The sequence below is a fragment of the Pinus tabuliformis genome, chromosome 7, assembly GCF_031772625.1.
Source record: "Pinus tabuliformis cultivar Carrire ecotype Pingquan chromosome 7, CPIR1, whole genome shotgun sequence".
In the NCBI taxonomy this organism is placed as follows: Eukaryota; Viridiplantae; Streptophyta; class Pinopsida; order Pinales; family Pinaceae; genus Pinus; species Pinus tabuliformis.
In genome coordinates this window covers 733993054-734008916 of record NC_142293.1, presented here as the reverse complement: position 1 = coordinate 734008916, position 15863 = coordinate 733993054, and the positions used below count along the sequence as shown (strand labels likewise).

The 15863-nt window shown below is 43.2% G+C and overlaps 1 pseudogene; it reads right to left on the bottom strand.

Moving 5' to 3' along the window:
- Positions 1 to 296: 296 nt before the first annotated feature.
- Positions 297 to 15449, bottom strand: LOC149249621 (auxin response factor 19 pseudogene; annotated as a pseudogene).
- Positions 15450 to 15863: the final 414 nt, after the last annotated feature.

The following is a 15863-nucleotide window of genomic DNA, read 5'->3' as shown; positions in this document are numbered from 1 at the left end:
AGGTTGAATGAGCCCAAATAATTGTACATTTTTGGGGCTCATCATCACCCCCCTACTTAAAGTGTTGCTCATCCTCTGAGCAACCAAATCTCTCCCCTTGTCCTTGATGGCCTTGGTGACTTCCTTGGCTAGCATCTTGGCCGATTTCTCCTTTTGCCGCCCTTTTTCCAAACTTCCTGTAGAAACAGTCTCTGTCTTCCTGTAGAAACAGTCTGATAACTTTTCTCTGTCTTCCTGTAGAAACAGTCCTCTGTCTTCCTGTAGAAACAGTCTGCTAACTTCCTGTAGAACTGCCTTCACTGTTTTGGTCTGCGCGGCTGAGGGTGCCTTCTTCTCGAACTGTGCTGCTGCTCCACTTGTTGGGAAGGATTTTGCTGTTGCATATGAAGATGGTGTTGATCCAGCTGTTGTGACCACATAATTTGAGGTTGATACAATTCTGACTGTTGGGACTGTGGAATACTGAATTGTAACTGATGTGACTGCAATGCCTGTTGGGCTGAATTCAAAGGCTTGGTTATGTCACTGCTCCCCAGTTTTTGTAAGGTAGCAGCAGCCATAGGACGATAGTAATCTGGCTGGATGGCTGAGTTTATTATATCAGGTCTCTGATGCATGTTCATCCATTGGAGTAAACCAACACCAGGCATTGTAGGATTTTGAGAATTAACAATACCAGTCTCCTCCCCAAACCACAGTGAAGATCTCTTGATGGCACTCTCTATTTCTGATTCTTCACCCAACATTCCTGGCTGCCGTGGGCGCTTGGGCCTGAAGAAAGGCGGAGGACAAATGAAAAATGGGGTGGCAACGGGCTCAATCTCCCAGATAGAAACTCGATTCTTCCTTTCACCAGCAGTTGATTCATCCCACCCAACCTGGATATTACGCCACTCTGAGTTTGGCCATTTCATAGAATCAAGATCACTGATCCCTGTAATGGTACCCATATATCTGCGCACGCCTGATTCCTCAGTTTCAAACATCATCCTGAACCGCATGCCAAGTGAAACCTGGGTGCCATAGATTGCTTCGTTGTACTTAGACAGAGGAATGACAAACTCTGAAGGGCTTGCCCTTGGATTGTAGAAAACGGTAAATGGGCTATGGTTTGAAGCAGCATGCGCTGCTACAGCAAGAACGCCAATATGCATGCTGTCACTAGACAGGACAGATGACGACATAGTTGCTTGTTGCCGATTTGCACGCCTTATACCCAGAAGTAGTTGTGATTTTTCATCCCTTATAAAAAGGACAGAGTCACCAGCAAAAAGTCTCTTCGCACTCACAAATACACCCCATCCTGTTGTTAGAAGATGCCTCTTTGGCTGACCACGATAGATATGTCTGAATGTCCATGCATGGTTATGCAAATCTCTGGCCACAAGTTCTTGAGCTGGTGGTTGCATCGTATAATCTAGTGGTGGAAATGAAATAAGAGGTCCCGCGCAGGCATGCCAAAGTTCAGAATTAATGCTCCTCCTTTCCCCTCGTTTTGAGCTTGAACTTTTCTAAAAATCCCGTGGTTTCTTTCTGCAGGGTTGTTTTCTTCCTTTCCTGTAGACGACATCCTGTAGAAAACGCCTGTAGGATGTCTCTGCGCCTTTGAATGATCTTTGCATGCGGGAGAATTGTTAACAAGCCCAAAACTTGATGAAGGACGTGAGTTTAACATTTGCAAGTGTAAATGAACAACAGTTAGCAAGTGTACCTGAACAACAATTACGTGAGTCTTCAGCTGAGCGTTCCTTTATTCACTGCGTGATTTGTGGTGAGGTGGCAAAAAACGTGCGTGCTGGCTTTTTCGAACTGAAGTAATGTCATGAAATGCTGTTGTTATCTATTTTTTCTCTGCTTGTATTCAATTCCATTAGTTGCACTAGAGTTTAGTTAATCCCCAACTGACTGTGTTTTGTTTTGAACTTCACGTGAATGGATGATCCATGCATGCGTGATTTTTGCCTTGCTGAGTGCAATTGAACGTGGCTCCCTTCTTGGCTGAATCCACTCATCTCATTCATTCATGCAGTTCTCGAATTACATTCATGAAACAGAGGAATTAAGTTAGTCACGTACCTGCAAGTTAAACGGCTGATTGTGAAGCGTCTTGCTGCATGCATGTGTTGATCTTCATTCACTGCATGTATGGTGGTTTGACTGATGATTTATGGCTGTTTTTTTCTTGTGTAGGTGCCCTCTGGATGGATCTAAGCTGCACGCGTTCATTTCCACGTTCAACTCTGCCTGTTCAAGCTGCTGCTGCTGCATGGTCACAACCAGAACTTCTTTTTGCCATTTCTCCCAAACGGTAGATCGGTTTGATCTGAAACTTGGTGAGCATGTTCACACCATCATTATGCATCTCCCATAGCAAATTCGTGATCAATGGATGCACGGATTTCGAGAAAAATGGAAAATGGCTGAAGATTTCAGAGGTCGATTTCTCGGAAACCGTGCATCGGAATCGGCTGAAACTGCTTGGGTAGGCTACTATCACCCACGTGCATCTCCCCATGAAACATGTTTTGAAACGGATGCATGGTTATGGAGAAAATGCAAAAATGGCTGATGGTGATGGAGGCTGATTTCTTGGAAACCGTGCACCGGAATTGCATGAAACTGCTCCGGCATGTTTTCATCAACCTTGTACAATTCCCCATAAAACGGTTTGTCAAAAGGATGCATGGTTTTCAAGTTATGGCAAAAACAAATTTGGTTCTATGGATTTTTGCCTCAAGGCTTTTTGCATGTGCTTGCATGGGATGACAAAATAAATTTTGGTTGTGATGCAGGTATGGAGATGATGGAGGAGGAGTTGGAAGATGGCATGAGGGATTCTAAACCCTTGAGGAAGCCACCATGCTCGCCAAACCACTTTTTGAAATGCATACCTAGTTTCCCACAATTTCTACAGGAAGTTCCTGTAGAAGCACAATGAGAAGCATAAGGAGGTGAAAAAATGATGGATGAAGGCAAGGGATGGACACACAAGTGCTTGCAGGCCTAACCAATAGACTCCCACCATTAGATTCACTTTTGAAATTGGATTTGGCTCGTCCAAAGGTTCTACAGGATGTTTCCTGTAGAAATACAGAGCTTCCTGTAGAAGACACAGTTTTGAGGAAAGAAGCATAATGACATGAAAAAAATGATGGAAGAGGGGTGAGGAATGGAAGCATGGATGTGGGTAGGCCTCATGGACATATTCCAAGCCTTCAGGTCCTCCTCGGAGATCAATTTGGCTTTCCTGTAAGCTTCCTGTAGAAGATACGAAACTTCCTGTAGAAGGCACAAAAACTCCTTTGTCTTTGATTTGAGTGCTCCTCCTGTCATGAAACGTCCTTCTTTAACCTGCAATGTCATTGCTGCAACATGAAATGGAGATTAGCTTTATTTTTCTTTTTCTTTTTCTCTTTTTTTTTTAAAAACAACTAGGGCGCATCATGGAGGTTTTCACCCTAATTGCCTGCCTTGGGCGCCTCCAAGGGAGGTTTTCACCCAAAGATCTTATTCTCTTTTCTCTTTTTTTTCAACCCATTGACCGCCTCATGGAGGTTTTCAATCAATGAGCCAATCTAAGGCGCCTCCGAGGAGGTTTTCACCTTAGATTTCTATTTTCCTTTTTTTTTCATTTTTTCTTTTCCTTTTTTCCTTTTTTTTTTCTCTACCCTACCCTACTTGAAAAAACAAAATCATTTTCAAGTATAAGAATACTTCTAATGGAGCCATGTGCACATCGAGATTAGAGACAAGATGATGTGAAGGCTCGGAATGCATGCTTTGACAATTATCCAAGTTTCAGAGACAAAATGATCTGACTTTGAAAGTACAAAACATAGCTGAGGAAGAGAGTACTGCTGCAACTGAGTGACCTTCTGAAACCATATCTCAATATAGCTTTGATATCCTTGGTTCTTTTGCTGATCTGGATCATTCTTCATGTCACCTTCTATCATGACCTTCTGATCTTCCTCTTGTTGTTGATTTTTCTCTGGAATACATGGAGGATTTGATGGTAACCATGAGGGAACTCTCTCGATCTCTGATTCTGATCTCTTTTCTTCATCAAGTGCAGCCCTTGGTTCTTTGATCTCCTCTTTTGAATCTTCTTTTGCCTTTGGTCCTTCAATGTTGTCAATAGATTCTCTCTTTTGCAACACTCTTCCTGAGCTTTGGTGAACATCATTGAGCTCAAAAGGAGTCATTTGCATATGTTGTGCCTCAGATTTGCAATTGGGTTGAGCTGCTCCATTGTATGGCTTTGGAAATAGAGGTACGGGTAGCTGAGTGGGGGTGTGAAATTGAGATGGAGATGGATGGCATTGTGGTTGGGTAGGCATTTGGGGTTGCCTTGGTGGAGGAGGAGGCGATGGTTGTGGATGAGCAGGTGGTGGAGGAAAATGAGCGGGATGAGAGTTGTACTGGGGCCTCCACTCCTGATAAGGTGCATTCCACTGAGGCTGTGGCTGAGCATAAGAGTGAAACGAATGAGCAACTGGTTGGGCATAATATGGATCTGTGAAGGAACAAGGAGAATATGACCAAGGAGGAGGTGTAGACCAAGAAGGATGAGCAGGGGGACCCCAAGAAGGCATGAAGGTGGCTTGGTAAGGGTCATAATAGGTCTCAGGTGTCCCTTGTAGTTCCTGCTGGTAGGGTATGGGTCCATGTGGCCTCCTTTGGTTCATATAACAGAGTGATTCAGTGGCTCTCTTGGCTCTTTGATATGTAGCTTTGATTCTGGGCAAGGAAGGACACTGATCTGTAGGATGGTATTCCTCACAGATGAAACACACTTCTAGGGAGTGCATTGGACATTCGTTCCTAGGATGCTTTTTAAGGCACCTAGGACAAAAAATGACCAAAGCCCTCTTGGCTTCCTCTTGCTTCTTCTGGATCCGCAAGGTATCCAGTTGCATGGCAAGAAACTGCCTCATATCACTCTTGAAATCTTTGATTTGATTTTCAAATTCATCTTTTGACAAGATGTTGCTCCCAACATCTCTACCTGTAGCCATTTGCTCCAGAGGAATGTTTTCTTCTTCTTCTCCCCTAGAGGTTCTTTAAATATGCCTTGATGTCCACCCAGGGGTTCTTCAATCACAGCCATCGAAGAAGAGAGAAGGTTGTGTGAAGCAGTGGGGGTGTTTTGCAATCATTTTTCTAACTTATCTCTACTCCTACAAGGCATGAAATGAAATCTTTTTTCTTGATTTTTGTTTTTTTCTACTTCTACTTGCAAAACTGAAATAGATTGAACTGCAACTAACTATCTTGCTAAAATGAAAATGCGGAATTAAAATGAAAGCAGGAAAGGACTAATCTATTTTTCTCAAATGAAATTGCAGGAATGAAATGCTAGTCTATGCTTGCGGAATTGAAATGCTAATCTACGCTTGCAGAAATGAAATTGCGGAATTGAAATACTAATCTATGAAAGCGGGAAATGCTAATCTACTTTTGCATAAACGAAATTGCATAATGGAAATGAAATAAACTACTTAGCAGAAGATTGTAGTGGAAAATAGAATAAAAGCAGCAATCACCAATACTTTGACGCTTCCCCGGCAACAGCGCCAAAAAGATGGTGGGCTCCAGTATTGTAGCAATAATGGTACAACTCCTGGAGCTTCCTATCTCTAATTTTATCAACCGAGTAGTTCGTACAAACTTGGAAGCGACGGTGCTGTATGCACAAGTACTAACTCTTGTCGCAGCTGTCACTTGGTCAGCTGGCACAAGTCCGCTAGGGCTCAAGCCAACTTCTATAGGCTCACAGAAGAAGCTTTATGAATGATGGACGAAAGCTAACTGAAAGAAGACTAATCTAGTTGCAGAAAGGAACTGAAAGTCAACAAAGCATGAAAACCCTAGTAAACCCTAACAAACCCTAATTCTACCAACTAGTCCTACTGATGCAAAAATGAGAATGCAAACTATGAGAAGAGATGCCATTACTTCTAGGAAGGTAAAATGCATGTGTCTAAGTTATCACTATCTGAAGAAAACATCTTTTTGTATTTTTGATTAAGTTGTTGGAATTATCATGCATGTGATTCTAACTAGTTTTCCACTGTGCAGGGATGGATCAAGGGATGAAATGCATGGAATAGGTCAGGCAGGTACAGAGAGGGTCTAAGGGATCCCTAGCATTCTTTCTGAGAGTTTCACAAAGTCTGGAGGCCATGCAACCGTGTTTATGAACTTCTACAGGAAGTCTGCAGGGGTTTCTACAGGAAGTGTTGTAAGTCTTCTACAGGATGTTCTGTAATTCTTCTACAAGATGTTTACGAATTGGATTTTTGAGGATGGATGGTTGAGGGAAGATGCATGGATGGTTATGGAGGTAGGATGGAGGTCTGAAGTGACCCAGGAACTGATGGATGGAGTGGTGAGATGAGGTGGAAAGCTGACTTGGCTTGAAGGTAGTTGAGACAACAATGGGGAAGAAGGTAAGGTTACTTGGCAAAAGAGAAGATGGGAGCTGAGGGAATAGACTTGGTGATGGAGGAGCTGATCTAAACGAGGCTCAAATGAACGAGGAGGTGATGAAGATGCCCTGCATAGTGGTTACTTGATCAAACCAACTACATCTTGCATGCAATCGAAATATCATGTGATCTATCTAACAAGTTAATGAAATCGGTGGACATCAACCTTATTCATGAAAAGAATCACGTACAACCTGTGAACAAAACATTATCAAAGAGATATAAACGCATAAATAACTCCTACCAATCTATCTTAAACATAAGAAACTACTTTAACCATCGAAAGCAACCTAAGTAACACAGCATGAATTAAATCTAAAGAGCAGATTTTTTCTCAAGAACGCAGCAAACGCACATAAAGAGAAACAAGGGAGGTACTGGGCACTTGAGATGGGCCCAACCCCAAGAGCTACAGCCTCCCATGAAAGACTTAGAGCTGGTGCAAAGCTGGATCCATCTTTATTAATCAAGAAATGAAAAGTACATCAAAACTGTCCACAAGGAGAACTTTAACATGAGCTGAAAGCAAAGCTAATCTATTGCATACAAATCGAACTACAAACTAGCTAACTAATGGCTAAAACAAAATGACTAACTGGCTACAAAATGACTAACCACTAGCTAACCAAAATGAGGCCCCAAGCCTTCTTATTTATACAATTTGAGGACCCAACAGTCCTCCTAAAAGTTAGGGACTTGGCTGCCCAAGACTTGTAGTTAACAGCAGTCCAACTTGACTTGCTTGGCTGCCCTTGTGCTCATTGATTTGGTGGCCTTTGAACTCCGAGCTGATGGTGGAGAATTCGAGGTAAGGGCCCATAAATGAGGGGGACACCTTCCTACAAATCCTCTAGCTTGTTCTCCCACGAATTTGGCTGCCAAGTGCTCATTAAGACCTTCAATTTTGTCTCCAAGTTGACCAAAAAGGCTACACAAAGCACCCATTAGACTTGTTGGCATAATGACTAACCAAATTCACTCTATTAACATAAAAATAATCAAAAACATGCAATAAACAAATTAGAATGGTGGATTAAGTCAACTTAGGAGGTTGAATGAGCCCAAATAATTGTACATTTTTGGGGCTCATCAGCAAGCCCTGTGTATGCGTGACTATGTTGGATGGTGGTCAATGTCTTGTTTGATAATATTTTCCTATTTTTGGGGGGATGGTGGTCAATGTCTTGTTTGATAGTATTTTCCTCTTTTTTGGCAGATTCATTAATTCAAAACGCTATTTGGAGTATCTAATTTTGAACAAAAATGAACAACTAAGCTACATTATTAGCCTAACACAACATCTTTCAATTATTAATTATTTCTCTTATAATTTATAAAAAGTCATAGTAACAAATATCATTTGGTACTCTACAAGATTGAGGCATGATAGATTACAAATAATTTCAATCCTTTTACTATGTAGATAAAATACAATGCTTAGTAATTTCACACAACAACTTTTATCATTCATCATTGGTTACCTGTAACAAAAATTTCTATGTCATGACTACATATATCTCTTACATGGCATAACTTGGAATCATTCATTTGGAATTTTGTTATCTTGTCATCTTCAAAAGTTAATGTGTTGCAATGAAGCAAAATGATAAAATGTTCTTTTGTTTTGTCTAGAGTTGCATACATGGTATATCTTTTGATTTTATTTGTTTAGTCATTTCACCATTCAATTTGACACTGAGTTGAAGAGAACCTATTCTAAATTGTCACAACTACTTCTACTTAAAACGTATGGTAATCATAAATATCTTTTTGCATTGTCTATACAAGTAGTTCTTGGCATCTTTAGATGCATCCTTTATTTTCTTCTTTTAGGTTCTTTTTTTATTTTTAAGCCGTTTTCCTTAGCACGTACACTCCCTTTTGGAAACAGGAACAAAATATTTTTTCTTGCAAAATAGAAGAAATGTTTACATGTTGAGCCCTCTAGTTATGCCCAACGGGAAATTCAAAACAAGGAAAAAACTAATGAAAACAAAACCACCTTAGTATGTCTTACCTGATGGTACTTATTTTAATTTTTAGTTGTTTGAAATAACCCAAAGAGTAGGAATTTTGGTAAAAATATCCCTAAATTAGTTTTCATGAAAATTTTGCAATGCATGAAATGGTTACATATTTAGCACTTTGGCTATGCATGATCCATATTTTTATTTTCATTATGTCTGAAATAGACCCAAGGAGTTGAGTTTTTAGTAAAATATCCTTGAATTAGATTCCATGAAGATAATATCTTTTCGAACTTTGTAGATTGTCACACTTTTTTTTTGCAATTTACCTGCAAACTTGGTATTGGAAGTGAAGTTCATTTGTAGTTCTAGGAATAGAGAAGCAAAACTTATATCTTACTTCTATGAATTTCTTTATTGCAACAGTTGTATGACTTTACCATACCATTTCTTTTGTTTAGGTTAGGTTAAATTGTTTTGTACCATTCGTTTCTAATGAATAATATTTGTGAAGAGATTTTCTGGAAAGGGTAAGGGAATTAATTCAATAGAAATACTATAACTCTAAATGTAGAGAGTTTGAACATTATTAACAATGTGAAATTCAAGATTCAACATTAAAATTTGTTGGAAAGAAATTGGAGGATGAATGAGCCTTAATTCATTAAATATACAGAATCATTCTATGGCTCATTTGCTACCTCATCTTAGAGGTGGGATACAAAGCTTTACTGAGATTTTGAGTAGAAAACCCATTATTTTGAGTCTTCTGCCCTTGGAGGGTGCATGGTGCTCTTCCAAATAATGAAGGATTCCCCATAAAGGCTTCATAGTGTGCTTGTGTGCTCTTCACCTTAATGAGTTTACTTTGAAGCCAAATATTTGTCTAAGTCCAGAATATGAGGTGAGGGGCAAATAAGCTGAGTTTAGACATGGAACCATTCACGACACATACCAACTCCTCAAGAAAACTTAGAGATACTTGAGAAATGATGACTATATATGAAAACATCACTTTATACACATTCCCCAAGTGCAACGAGTGTAGTGTGTGCGACTACAACCCAAGAGTGTCGTTTTACAATGACAAAGATGTTATAACCATGAAATTTACCAAAAGATGTTCAACAAATCACTGCAAAATATCATATGGACAACTTAATCAACCAAGCATAAGTGTTATCTAAAAGGGAAATTTGGTTCACAAGTTTTATCATTAGTAACAACCATAAATTACCATATATGTACGATTGAAACATACATCCGCCTCTACCTCCTCCTCCTCCACCTCCACCACTTCTGCCTCTGCCTCCTCCTCCTCCTCCTCTACATCCTCCTTTGCCACCTACTCTTCCTCCACCTCCTTTCAATCCTCCACCTCCACCTCCACCTCCATTTCCTCCTCAACCACCTCCACCTCCACCACGTCCTACTACTCCTCCACATCCACCTGCATCTCCATATCCACCTCCTCTACCTCCATCTCTAGCACCTCCTCCTCCACTACCACCTCCACCTCCACCTCCACCTTCTCCACAACCTCCACAACCTAAACCTGCACCGCGTCCCCCACCACCTCCACCAACTCCTCAAGTAGTGAAGATATTGGCAATATAATATTTGTATTCAAGACATGAATCTTAGATTAACTTGCATATCTCCACCTCCACCTCCACCTCGTCCTCCTCCTCTAGCTCCACCTCCACAAACTTTACATCCACCCCCTTCCCTCCTCCACCTCCTCCTCCTCCTCCTCCTCCTCCCCCACTTCACCCTCATCCTCCTCCTTCTCCTCCTCCACATCCTCCTCCACCACCTATTGTTCCACCACCTCTGCCTCTGCCTCCTCCTCCTCCACCTCCACCACCTTTGCCTCTTCCTCCTCCCCCTCCACCACCTCGTCCATCTCCTCTTCCTCTTGCACTTCCTCCTGCTCCTGCTCCTCCTCCTCCACTACCTACTCTTCCACCACCTACTCTTCCACCACCTACTCTTTCCTCCACCTCCATCTCCTTTTCCTCCTCCTCCTCCACCTCTGCCTCCATTTCGTCCTCGACCACCTCCACCTCCACCATGTCCTCCTACTCCTCCACATCCACCTACATCTCCATATCCACCTCATCCACCACCTCCACCTCCATGTCCTCCTCCACTACCACCTCCACCTCCACCTCCAACTTCTCCACAACCTAAACCTCCACCTCATCCCCCACCACCTCCACAAACTCCTCCTCCTCCTCCTCCATCATCATGTCCACCACCTCCTCCTCCTCTGCTTCCTCCTCATCCTCCTCCTCCTCCACCACCTACTCTTCATCCACCTCCACCTCTTGCACCACCTCTGCCTTCACCTCCTGCTCTGCCTCCACCTCCACCTCCTTTTCATCCTCCACCTCCACCTCCTCCTCGACCACATCCATCTCCACCACCTCCTCGTACTCCTCCACCTCCACCTACACCTCCACATCCTCCTCAAACACCTTTACCTTCGCCACCTCCTCCTACTCCTCCACCTCCACCTACATCTCCACCTCCTCCTCCATCACCTGCACCTCCACCTCCACCACCTCCTCCAACACAACCTCCACCTCCACCATCTCCACCACCTCCACAACCTCAACCTCCACGCCATCCCCCACCACCTCCACCTCAACCTCGACCCTGTCCTCCACCTCCTCTTCCTCCTCCACCACCTCCTCACTCCCCTAGTATTTTTATTTTCTGACTAATGATAACCCTTATTAACTTTAATAGCAAGGTTGTTGTGAAATACTACACATATTAACTATGTCTAGGATGACTTTATTCTCCACCTCCTCCTGCTCATCCCACTCCTCCAGCTCCTCCTCCTCCACCACCTCCACCTCCATCACCTCCTCCTCCACCACCACCTCAACCTTCACATCCTCCACCACCTCAACCTCCAAACCCCCACACCACCTTATCCACCTCAACCTCCAACCCCTTACCCCTCCTCCTCCACCTCCATCTCCACCTCCGCCTCCACCATCACCTCCACCCCCTCCTCCTTCACCTTCACCTCCACTCGTGCACCACCACCCCCTCCTCCTCCTCCTCCTCCTCCTCCTCCTCCTCTGCGTCCTCCTCATCCTCCTCCTTCTCCTTCTCCTCATCCTCCTCCACCACCTCCTCTTCCTACAACTCCACCTCCACCAACTCAACCTCCATCCACCCCTCCACCTCCACCTCCACCTCCTCCATCTCCATCTCCATCTCCACCTCCTCCTCCACCCCCACTTCCATGTCCTCCTCTGCCACATCCACCTCCACCACTTACTCCTCCTCAGCCTCCTCCTCCTCCATCTCCACCTCCTCCTCCACCCCCACTTCCATGTCCTCCTCAACCACCTCCACCTCCACCACCTACTCCTCCTCAGCCTCCTCCTCCTCCTCCTCCACCTCCAACTACTCCTCCATCTCCATCTCCACCTCCACCTCCACCCCCACCACTAGCTCCATCTCCATCTCTACCTCCTCCTCCACCACCTTAACGCCCACCCCCTCCTGCACCTCCACCATCTCAATCTCCAACCCCTCCTCCTCCTCCTCCCCCTCCATTACCGCCTCCACCTCCACCTCCTCCTCCATCTCCTTGTCCTCCACCTCCACATCCTGTCCACAACCTCCTCCTCCACCCCCTCGTCCTCGTCGTCATCCACCTCCACCTCCTCTTCTTCCTCCTCATCCTCCTCCACCACCTCCTCTTCCTCCACCTCCACCTCCTCCACCACCTTTGCCGCTGCCTACACCTCCTCTTTCTCCTCCACCTTGACCCCCACATCCTCCTCCTCGTCCTCCTCCTTCACCTCTGCCTCCTCCTGCACCACCTCCTCCACGTCCACCACCTCCTCCTCTCCTCCACATCCACATCTGCATCCTCCTCCTCCACCTCCACCTCCTCCTCATCCCTCCACCATCTCGTCCACCTCCACTTCCACCATCGCATCCACAACCTCGACCTCCTCCTCCTCCTTCACCTCCATTCCCAACTCCACATCCACCTCCTCTTCTGCTTCCTTCTCATCCTCCTCCAGCACCTCCTTTTCCTCCACCTCCACCTCCACCTCCTCTACCACCTCCACCTCCACCTCCTCCTCAGCCTCCTCCACCCCCACAATCACCTCCTCCACCTCCACCTCCAACATCACTTCCTCCCCCTCCACCTCCAACATCACTTCCTCCACCTCCACATCCATTTCCTCCCACTCCACCTCCACCTCCTCCTCGTCTACCTCCACCACATCCACCTCCACCTCCACCACTTCCACTACCAACTCCACCTCCTCCACCACCTCCACCTCCACTGCCACACCCTCCACCCCATTCCTCCTCTGCCTCCTCCACCTCCACCTCCACCACCTTTGCCTCCTCATCACCCTCCCCTGCCTGCACCACCTCCTCCTCCCCCTCCCCCTCCTCCTCCCCCTTCCCCGCCTGCACCACCCCCTTCTCCACCACCACCTCCTCCTCCCCCTCCCCTTCCTCCTCCTCCTCCTCCTCTGTCTCCACCACATCCTCCACCACCTCTTCCACCTCCACCTCCTCCTTTTCCACCGCCACCACTGCCACCATCACCTCCTGTTGCTCCTACTCCTCCTCCATCACCACTTCCTCCTCCACCTCCTCTTCCTGCACCTTAGCCTTTGCCTCCTCCGCCTCCTTTGAAAATTTAAAAAAAATATATTAAAATTTCATATCATTTCATTCTCTTTATTTATAAATATTTATTGAGTCATTATCTCCTCCTCCTCCTCAAAAAACAAAAAACTAATAAATCAAAATTGCATATCACTTCATTCTCTTTATTTATAATACTTATTGATTCATTCTTTACCGTGATAATTCAGATATCAATATATACGTGATTATGTAACAAATAATATGTAAAAAAAAATACAATATAAATAAGTAATTATGAAAACAACAATTCAATTAATAAATTTTGTAAAATTTATATAAATAGTATGAAAGAAAGCCATCACACATAAGTCAATGTTTATTCTCAATATCTAGAACTATTTAAAATCAATAAATTAATTACATCAAATCTTAAAAAAAATTAAAATAAACCACAATCACGATTACCATAAACATAAATTCTGTAAACCCCTAAATATAATTAACATACACACAAAACACAAAACACAATGAAACTTCAGAAAATCTAGGCGGCAACAATAATAATAATATAATCTAACCTATCTAATCTCAAATGGAACTACAAATATGTTCCTTGTCATTGGACCAAATCAGGTTACGGTGGCCGAAACACAAGATTACGAAAACAGAAGTACTGTATTTCAATACCTTCTCTCCGTTTCAACTCTTTTTCAACTAATTGTAGCAATTCAGCGCTGTTTCAACTAATTGTAGCCATTCAGCTTTTACTGTTATCTGTGTTTATGTGAGGACTAATTGGCTCGGATGAGGACTAATTGTAATTGAGTGCGAGGACCGACGAATCTTGATGACGAAGTGCTCAGACTTTCCAATGTGTAAACAAAAAGTATCAGAGGTTTCAAATGTTCTGTAAACACGTTCATTTTTAATGTTTGAAGTTCATAGGCATTTTCAATAGAAGTTCGCACGCTTCCTCATAATTTCCACGATTTAAGTTATCCTGGTGAGTGTTGGAAAAATGAGTACCTATTGTGCCGAGGTCCAAATCCCACATCTCAAAATCTATATGTGCTGAGGTCAATGAATGCAATAAAAATTCAAACTCGTGCATTTATTACCCTATCTTGGCGTCAATGAGCAACTTCTATGTTATTAAAATATGGATTATTTTTAAGATCTTAACCCTACGAGATTATGTTGTGTAGGATGGGACAATATATTTATGTGTGGGGTGGGAAAATAATGAGATGCGGAGATCGGATAACCAGCCAACATGAAATCGGTTAAACATTCCACCCACTTTTTTCGATCTTGGTTGCACAGCTGGAGGAAGGATTCGATCTCGTGTGGGCCTAACTGGAAACTGGACGATTTAAATGAAGATGGAAGTTTATCTCCTCCGAAGATGAGATGAGATGAGGTCCAAACATTGCCGCTGTTTTACATGCTGGGCCACCATCTATCGAAAATGGCAATGAAGGATAGTATTCAAGTAATTGAAATGAGTATCAAGAAGTCAATGGATTTATGTGTGGGTTGGGAAAATAATGAGACGCCGAGATCGGATAACCAGCCAACATGAAATCGGTTAAACATTCCACCCACTTTTTTCGATCTTGGTTGCACAGCTGCACAAAGGATTCGATCTGGAGGAAGTTTATCTCCTCCGAAGATGAGATGAGATGAGGTCCAAACATTACCGCTGTTTTACATGCTGGGCCACCATCTATCGAAAATGGCAATGAAGGATAGTATTCAAGTAATTGAAATTAGTATCAGAGGTCGGCTGGTTGAAATTAATATCAAGAAGTCAATGGATTTTACGCTAATATGGAAAAATGAGTTTATACTTGTTCTTGCAACCAACACAAATTTGAAAACCAAGACAAATGAAACTTAGATCGAACATGATAAACTAATTATCAAAATCAACTAAACTAAGGTGAAGGCGAGGGAGGTTAAACTAGTTAAAGAAAATGAAATAGAGACTTTAGGAGAAGAACAAATTACATTAAATTTAATTTAAATAAACACAGAGGAAGGAAATAAACAGAGTACCTGAAACCAATTTGGAATAGGCAAAGAGAATAGCACAAGGAGGAGGGTTTGTGTAGCAGCAGTAACAAGAGCGCATTGTAATATAACAACTCTCCCCTTAGCGGTTGGTGGTTCCTGTGCATCAAATCATAAATGAATTTACTTCGATATATACATTCAAAGGGACAGAGCGCATATCTAAATCAATAACCGAATCAAGAAATACCAGAGGATCTTCTGGAACAGACCAAATCAATCGTGCTCGATCCATTGGATGTAGCAGAGGATCTTCTGGAGCAGAAAGAGAATTCATGAAAAACCATTGCGCTCATCGACAGAAAGTCGAGAATTCATCAAAATCCATTGTGCTCATCGACAGAAAGCCGAGAGTTCATCAAAATTGCATCCAACAGAGGATCTATTCTGTCGAGAATTCATCAAAATTGCATCCAAACAGAGGATTCTCTGGAACAGACTAGAGGTCCAAATCCATTGTCATTCTCTTCTGGCAACGTACAAATTTTGTACATTAAATTTTACCTACAGAGCTTCTCTCCACAAACACACGAGAACCAGACACCCAAATGGAGGCTCTTCGCAGAAAACATATCACAAACGAAATTTAAAATTTATAGGTTCTTCCGCCTCGTTTTCCTTTAACATAAAACAGATGAATGATATGCCTGATTCTCTGTACCTCTTCCGCTTTCTTACATTAGCGGATATT